This window comes from Mus musculus, chromosome 10 (genome assembly GCF_000001635.26).
Source record: "Mus musculus strain C57BL/6J chromosome 10, GRCm38.p6 C57BL/6J".
Taxonomy (NCBI): Eukaryota; Metazoa; Chordata; class Mammalia; order Rodentia; family Muridae; genus Mus; species Mus musculus.
Window position 1 is genome coordinate 118,919,911 of NC_000076.6, and position 9,024 is coordinate 118,928,934.

The 9,024-nt window shown below is 44.0% G+C and overlaps 1 long non-coding RNA gene across 1 annotated transcript; it reads right to left on the reverse strand.

Moving 5' to 3' along the window:
* Positions 1-470: 470 nt before the first annotated feature.
* Gm38403 (predicted gene, 38403) lies at positions 471-7,233 on the reverse strand. The gene is made up of 4 exons (NR_110482.1): positions 7,132-7,233; positions 6,191-6,700; positions 5,640-5,734; positions 471-2,120 (listed from the first exon to the last, which is right to left on the reverse strand). It is a non-coding gene; the product is annotated as a predicted gene, 38403 (long non-coding RNA).
* Between the last annotated feature and the right edge of the window lie 1,791 nt (positions 7,234-9,024).

Genomic DNA, 9,024 nt, shown 5'->3' on the forward strand with positions numbered 1-9,024 from the left:
AGATTTAAGCCCAAGATCAAAGTACGGGCAAGTGCTGGCAAGTACCAGCATGGGTTGGTTTCTGGTGAGGGTTTGCTCTCTGGCTGTGGGCATCTAGCTGCCTTCTCTTTGCTCGCACACAGCAGACATGGGATGCTTCTTCGTCTCTTCCGACAGGTGCACCTGTAGCTCATCAATCCCCAGCTTTCACTCTTCGAGCCTCATCTAACTCTGCATCCTCGGTCCCATCTCAAAGCAGCACATTCAAGTTAGAGCTTCAATGTATTAATGGAGGTGGGAAGGCATTTGGACCTTCATCATATATTATAAAAATGTGGTCCTTGTTTAATATTTCTTTTATTCCTGAACTATAATTTTTCAACCATAGAGGACCAAAAAACAATAAACTCTGTTTTATATTGCATCGTTGATATTTTGAAAACGTAGAAAATACTTCATGCTTTAAGCCAAACAACACAACTTCATCTTTTGACTTTTCTTATCCTTTATAGTGATAAATGAACTTTTAGTAAAAGATCTGACAACACATATATAGGATATATGCAAACACAGATATAAATACTGCTTATTTTAGTTCTTCTAAAAGCAGGAATCTTTAAAATCTCTATTTTTCAATAACCAAATAAATACGAAAGTGCTTATATAGAAGAATTCTGATGGTTTCTTTGTCATGTCTAAATTTACCTCAGTTTTATTTTTTATATAATGATTTCTATTTGGGGAAGACCACTACTAAAACTTGTAACTCATTAAAACAAGTATTACTATTAATATTAGGTTGCTACCATAGAAAGGTTGGTAGATGACTAGAGATGACACAGCCCTGCTTTTTTTTCTATGTAAGCAGTTTCTCAATTGGAGTGACGGTCACATTTTAAGCAAGGACGCTTGGATGGCTTAGAAAAGATGCTGTTTGCATAGGCTCCTTTCTAAAGGTATGGATCCATCAGAATCCTTGCAACTTTTCTAAGATTAACGACAGGAATTTTTCTATGCTGTAAGCATTTCAATTCAAACTCCAAAAGAGTTTACATGTTATATTAAAAAATAAAAATAAAATAACACATGCCATGGCTTAATCACCCTCCGTGTAGGAGAGGTGGTATCAACTAGCCAAAAGTGTTTACTGGACAGAGATGCCAGACGCAACACTGGTTTAAAAATACTTTTCAGTTGTTGGTGTTCTCTATTCCGCATGCTGTCCTTGGAGACGCCAAGGCAGAAGGAGCTGAATATATCACATCTCTAACCTCAGCCTGGGGAAGCAGGGAGATGGAATAGCAGACACGGAGCAGTGCCTGCACCAGAGACAAGATGGTAACTGTGAGGGCCTACTATGGGGAATTATCAACTTTGTGAGGGCCTACTATGGAGAATTATCAACTTTATTAAATGAGAAGCACCTAGGCAACAGACAAAACACATCTTGGGGGTCTCTGTGAGAACACAGTCAGATGTGGCAAGATAGGAAGGGTTCTGCGCTCACGAAAGGATTCACCTCGTGATGGATTGCCAGTATGATGGTGAAGTTGGGAGGTGGGGCCTATTGGAAGAATCAGGCCACCAGAGAGGTATGTTCATGGAAGCTGAATCTTGCTGAGTGTTCTCTGGCCACCATGCTGTGAACTGCTCTGTCACAGCCTCCCTGCAACAGTGGAGTAACGTGTCTGAAACTGGGAGCTAAATGCATACTCTCAGAGATTTGGGTCACAGCAGCACGAAAGTAGCTAATGCCTTTGCTTGCTTGGAGCATCAATAGCATTAAGTGAGTCGCTTTGTACGAACAGCCACATTCTGTAAAATGCAGAGCACTACACAGAAGTCTAAGCCACTGCAGGGTTTCTCATTCCATCCAACAGTCTTTGATTGCCTCTCTCAGGAGACATTTCCGTGTTAGTGAGTTACGGCGCCTGTGGTTAACTCATGTCAGTTTGTCAGAAACTCTCCTGACTTCAGCTGTGCGAAGTCCTGGGTCCCAGAAATCCCACAGTCCTTGACAAACCTGGAGGGATATTTGACCTTGCAACAAGAATGCGACTTGAAAATAAAAGAAAGTAATTCTACCAAACTTTCTTTCTCCACTCCATCAGGAAGAAGCCATCCAGGTATGTCCAGAAATCCTGAAAGAAGGAGAGTCTCTCTGAGAAAAGCAAGTTTGCCTGTGACAGGAAGGAGATGGGAAGGTTCTCAGCCTGTGGGTTGCGCCCCTTTGGGGGTGGGAGGGGTAAGGAGAGGGGTTTGAACTACTTTTTCCCAGGGGTGGCTTAAAACCATCATAAAACACAGATATTTGCATTATGATCCACAGCAGTAGCAAAATCACAGCTAAGAAATAACAATGAAAATAAATTTATACACTATTGCAGATGCCAAGAAGTGCTTGCTGACAGGAGCCTGTTGTAGCTGTCTCCTGAGAAGCTCTGCCAAAGCCTGCAAAATACAGAGGCAGATGCTTGCAGCCAACCATTGGACTGAGCATAGGGTCCCCAATGGAGGAGTTAGAGAAAGGACTGAAGGAGCTGAAGGGGTTTGCAACCCCATAGGAAGAACAACAATATCAAACAACCAGAAACCCCAGATCTCCCAGGGACTAAACCACCAACCAAAGCATACACGTGGAGGGACCCATGGCTCCAGCTGCATATGTAGCAGAAGATGGCATTGTCTAGCATCAATGGTCCTTGGTTCTGTGAAGGCTCAATGCCCCAGTGTAGGGGAATGCCAGAGTGGGTGGGAAAGAAGCAGGAGGAGGGGGAAAGGGAGTTCTGGAGGTGAAACCGGGAAAAGAGATAATATTTGAAATATAAATACATAAAATATTCAATAAAAAAGAAAATTTTATGATTGTGGGGGAGGGGTTACTGCAACACAAGGAAGTATATTAAAGGGTCACAGCCATTAGAAAGGCTAAGAACCACTGCTCTACGAGGCATATTTGGTGGTATCTTTAATAAAGAAACTGAGCCCCAGGTTCAGGATAGCACCCTCAGAAACAGAGCTGATTTGCCTTTGTAAGACCATTTGGTAGGTTCTGGTGAGCCCTGTTGGTGGGAGCTGTAATCTGCCTGCCCACAGAACATGGTGTCACAAACCTCTGCTTTCCCAGCCCCTCCATACCCCTTTCACTCACGCCCAATGCTCTGTCTGGTATCCACACACGTACGCCATGATGTGAAATGTTCAGCCCCGTTAAGATGCTGTAAGACTTAATCTTCGCCCCATTCCCCTTTAAATAGGAGCCAATAGCATAACCATCATTCCCCAAACTGCAGACTCTCAGTCAGGCTCGGGCTAACCACCTACCTCAATTTCAGATACTCCCTCCCACCTACCTCAGAGCAATGAAAAGAAATGGTATAGCTGTGCCTCCACCCTGCCTCTGTGACTCCCTTATGGCTGCCGATACAGCCTGATCAAAAGTCTATTGCTTGTTTGGGGCGCTGGGGCTCATTGGCTGCAGGCGTCATCTACAACAAGATCATGGACACTTAGCAGTAGAAGGGGCAGAGGCGACAGAGTAAGTCTCGTCGCTTTGACCCAGCACAACCATTTATGGCAAAGATAAACAAACAAACAAACAAACAACACCTCTCTTTGAACCTCGGAAAAGACACAAAGCTTCTTCGTATGATCAGAAGAAACTTCAGTGGCCCCAAAGTTAATAATGACATAATGCCAGCCAGTCAGGCAATCCGTGAACTGACCGGACAAGCTGGATTGGTTTGCTGAGTCAGAGTAACCACGGGCCTCTTTCTTTAGCCGTGGATGAGCTGTAGTCCATTTGCACCTGGTCCCGCTTATCTATGGCAAGCACATCCTTAAAACGAAGTGTCCACACTCACATGGCAAAGCCTTGGTCCTCACCAGGGCCGGACACAAGAGTCTCTGAGCTTTGCAGCTATATGATAGAGTGTATGATGCAGCTCTTAAAATGCTGGTGATCTTGACAATGGAACAGGCCCTAGGACTTGGGCGGTGGGGTGGGCAGCTAGGAGAAGACCTATTTGCAGTCAGTGACTCTGGAAGGAATTAAGTCGTGGGTGTTTTTAATGATTCCTGGTTCCTTCAGCGGGGTAGGGATCAGTAGTGTGCTGACAGATGTTTAACAGCAGGCACCCGGGGGAGAACAAAAGCAAAAACAAACCCTGACTTGTGTGTTGGCCCATTTCCACCGTGTAAACACTCCCACTATGAAATCTATCTGGCTCTTATGTGCCTTTCTGAGGGATCCTCCGTTCCCTTCATAGAGAAACCTCTCACCTGATGGATACTATGGAAATATATTTATCAAGAATTGAAAAAGGCATGAAAATTGTTTCAACAAGAATAGGATATTGAAAAATTTACTTGCCTTTCTTAATTATCTGTTAGCAGTTCGGTGTCTTGGATAAAATTCAGTTTTCTGGGTCTTTGAGGTATGGGCTTTGGTCCCAGTCTCCTTTTCTTCTAGTTTCCTGGGGAATCTAGCATTCTGCAAAGTTTTAACTCCCTGCTTCTCCATGAAAACACTATAATGCTTCACGCCCCCAAGTCTTCCTACAGATGGGCTGCTCTGACACTTTCTCCTCAAGTTCAAGTGGATGCTAAGCACCTAATCTCTGTGGCTACATCATCCCTGTTTAGTCACATCTGAAAGTGACCATAAACATTGATACATTGTGTCTCAGTCCAGGCTGTGATTTGTATACCTTTTGGATAATTATCCTTCTTCCTAAGAAGATGTTTGCTATATACTATATGCTCAATAAATATTTCTAAGTAGACGTGAATGATAATTGCGCCGGTCTCTTGCTTGTCTTTCGAATGGTGTGACTAATTCTCTCCCCCAGGTTTATTTGTTTAAATTCTTTTGTGCCTGGCTGCTAGTGCTGTTTTCAGAGGCTAGTGGATTTTTAGGAAGTGATGGCTAGTTGACGGAGGTGAATTTCAGGGGAGGGGCGGATTCCTGAAGGCATATCACCTCTGCTTCTGCCTGACGGAAATGGGAGCAAGGGATCTGCCCTATGCTTTCGTTGACACAGTCCACGCTGATCCAGTTTCCTCCCGAACCACAGAAGACTGAAATCCCTCCAAATCTTGAGTCAAATAAGCCCTTCCTCTCCTAAGTCGTTTGTCAGGCATCTTGTCCCAGTGAGGGGAAACTCACACAATCACTACTTAAATTCTTAAAGTCTGAAGTCCTTCAGTCGTTCATTGAAAATAATACTTGTCAGCTCAGTACAACAGCAAAGGAGATTCCTAGGGGTGGCCTAAGACCATTGGAAATATCAGATATTCACATCACGAGTCATAACAGTAGCAAAATAATAGTTATGAAGGAGCAACACAAATAATTGTGTGGTTTGGGGTGACCACAACTTGAGGAACCGTATGAAAGGGTGGGAGTGTGTGTGAGAGCATGCTGCTCTCGGCTTTAGTTATTTAGTTTTGCATATATCGTGTGCATCATTGTTTCATACAGAGGGATATGTATAAGAGGAAGACTTACCAGGAATTCCATGGAGATGGGGCCGGGCCATGGTTCTTTCTTATTCTTTGTGATGACCAAGCAGAGTAATTTTTGTTTTTTTACATGGACACTAAAGATAGCAATATTCTTTATCCAGGGAGGTTTCTGTCCATCACAGTAAGTGGGTTACCTTTCTCTGGTGAGATCAGTTTCCTGGTGATAGTTGCCAGGGCACATCCTTCTCCTTCTCTCTCCTTCTTCTCGCCTCTTCTTCTCCATCAGCATCTGCCAGGAAGAGAAGAGGAGGCAAGGAACCGCATTAGCACAGATTGTATGTACTAGAAAGGCTCTTGGCATGGTCACTTGCCCTGATCATCCTGCTCTTGTTCAATCAATGCCCTTCAAGGAAGGCTCAGCAAAGCCTTTGGAAAGAAGGCAGAGTGCAGACTGTAGCTAGTCTTGTCTAAATGCTGGTCTGCTTTGTCTACCTTAGAAAGAATACATTGTCTCTCTCGTGTAGCATACATTTTTTCCCCTTAATGTATTGCTACAAACTGGGGAATGGGGGAGCTCTCTTAGATGAAAATTGCCAGTCCATTAACACTAAGCCTTAAAAGACATGATACAAATAACCATAGGTTCCGAAAGAGGTCAGCCTCTCCCAAAGGCAGGTTTGCTCTGAGAACTGCATTGCAAGGCATGGGTATGGTGCAGAGACTTAGATTAATTTTACTATCATACAGAGTATCTGTGGTTTGGGGCTGAGAGTTCAATGAATTCTTTTTCAATTTTCCTCAAAGAAAATTCTGATGTCATCAGACACCATGGAAGAAGTACAAAGATGAGAGATGGGTGTCACAGCAGCTCCGTGACGGTGATGGCAGTTCTTAGAATGACACCTGAGAGAGTATATCACTACTTAGTCCTCCTCTATGGCTGCAGCTGCTGGGGCCTAGCCTGGATATGGTAAACAGCCGCAGGAGTCAGAAGATTCTAGGAGGAGAGAAAACATGGAGACTGAAGCAGAGGTCAGAGGCAAAGTGGTTGTGTGAGCGCAAATGTTTTCAGCCTTCTGGAAGCTTCCTGGTCTCCAGGTATACACAAGGAGAAAACCATTCATCCCGTGGAGACCTGACACTTTTGCATCCAGTTCTAACTTGAGTTGCTGGTTTCTGCTTTTAGATGCTTTGGTTCTGATAGCATGAAGCTCCAAGGTAAGTGGAGAAACTGGCTTCCTAGGCTGGCCCATGACTGAAAAATAAGAAGAGAGGGATAGTTACCATTATATAGTTTATATGTATATCAAAACATCATGTTACACACACCAAAAACAAACAAACAAACAGACTTTTGTGTGTCTATTTTTTTAAAGGAACATAAATCTGGGGGTATAGACAGCACTATTAAGGTAACCCCTCTTACAAGAAATCTCAGGCATAATTTTGCTACAGCTCAGCTGCCCAGCCCAAACAGAAAAACACTTCTGCAACTTGCTTTGCAATGCTTACAAATTCCCACAGGCTCATGGCTGTGACTCTTCTGTACAACAGGCTGCCTCTCCAGATTTTTGGTTCCTCACTTTTGACGTGGAAGATGTTTCTGAAGCTGTTCAATGCTTTTGGCTCCAAGGAACAGAAACCCAACCGCCCTGGCTTGGAGTAATTAGGGTAAGGTAAGATTACCAACAGCGTGAGAACTGGCTGGTCTAGTTGAACAATAATTTCTGACAGCGACCCATGCTCTCTTTCTGTTCTGCTGGGGAGGTTGGTTTAGTGAGCTCCTTTGGGGGTTTGGTTTGGTTTTCTCTTTTTGTTTTTTCCTTTTATTGAAAATAGATTTTTTTATTCTCACATAATACATCCTGATGACAGTTTCCTGTCCCTGCAATCCTCCCAGTTCCTCCCCATCTCCTCTCCCATCTGGATCCTCTCCCTTTCTGTCTCTCACTAGAAGACAAACAGGCTTCCAAGGGATCATAATAATAAAATATAACATAAAAGATAAACGGACATACTGGAACTACAGGCAAAATAAACAAGCATCAGGAAACGAATCCAAGAGAAGACACAAGACACAGAAATCCACTCATTCACATACTCAGGAGTCCCATAAAAAGACGAAACCGGAAGCCGTGATACCCACGCACGCAGAGGACTTGATGCCGAGCCGCGCAGGCCCCGAGCATGCTGCCTCAGTCTCTGTGAGTTCATGGAAGCTTTGAGCCTGGAGATTTAGAGGGCCTTGTTTCCTTGGTGTCTTCTATCCCTCTCGCTCTCAGGATTCCCTAAGGCCTGAAGGAGGGGACTTACAGGAGACATCCCATTTAGGGCTGAGTGTTCCCAGGTCTCTTGCTCTCTTGTATAATGTCTGCCTGTCGGTCTCTGTATTTGTTCCCATCTGCTGCAGGAGGAAGATTTTCTGATGATGGTTGAAGGCACCGATCTAAGAGTATAGCAGAATGTCATTAACGGTCATTTTATTGCTCCCTGCCTTTGCTTAGAACAGTGTAGTATTTGGGGCCACCCTAGGTCCCTGGGCTATCTAATCTCAGGTCACCCATTTAGTGTAGAGTATGGATTCTATCTTGTGGTGAGAGCCTTCAGTCAAATCAGGTACTCGTTCCTCCTACAAGACCAGCACCATCATTGCCCTAGCACGTCTTGCAGGCAGGCAGGACACCATTGTAGATCAAAGGCTTTGTGGCTGGACTGGTGGTGTTAGTGTTCCTGTCTTGGCAGTGTGCAGAATAGCCTCTTGTACTAAGACACTAGAACACTGAGGTCAGGACTCTGTAGGCACGAGCTTTACTTCTCTACGTGCAATGAGTGGTGTAGGGACTGCCTTTAGCAATGAGGCCTTGCTGTCAGTTTGTAGAGAGCAACCTAGAGTCTTGGCAACAGCCTGGATTGTGTGAGGATTTCCTGGACTGTAAACGTTGGTGACAAGAGAAGGCCAGTTGAGGCTGTATTTATGCCATTATTTGTCAATCTTATTTAGATTGCCTTCATACATGTATACATTTTAGGAAGCATCTACTGTGTTAGGTTCCTGTTTTACCCTTCAAATGGTTCTTCATTTTTTTCTGACTCTCCCCATATTCTCTCTCTCTCTCTCATCTCCCCTGCTCTCCTCCCCGCAAGGTGATCCTCCTGTTCCAGCTCTCCATCTATCCATAACTATTCTGCTTCCCTTTTAATTACTGCTTCCATTTCACTAGGAGTTATAGGTCAGTTTAAATTGCTTGTCCAGTCTTGATTTACCACCTTGGTATGTGGGTTATGTTGAGAAAATTATCCATTTCTTTCAGATTTTTCCAGTCTGATAGAGTACACGTTTATAAAGTATGTTCGTGTGATTCTTTGAATTCCCTTGGTGTTTGTTGTTATGCTGCTCATTAAATTAGTTAGTTAATTAATTAATTAATTTACATCCCAAATGTTACCCCACCTCCCAGTCCCCACTCAGAGTTTTTCCCTCCTTCATCTCTGAGAGGGTAACCCCCAACCCATATCCCCTACCCTGTTGCTTTGAGTCTCTACATGATTAGGCTCATCCTCTCCCACAAAGGCCAGGTG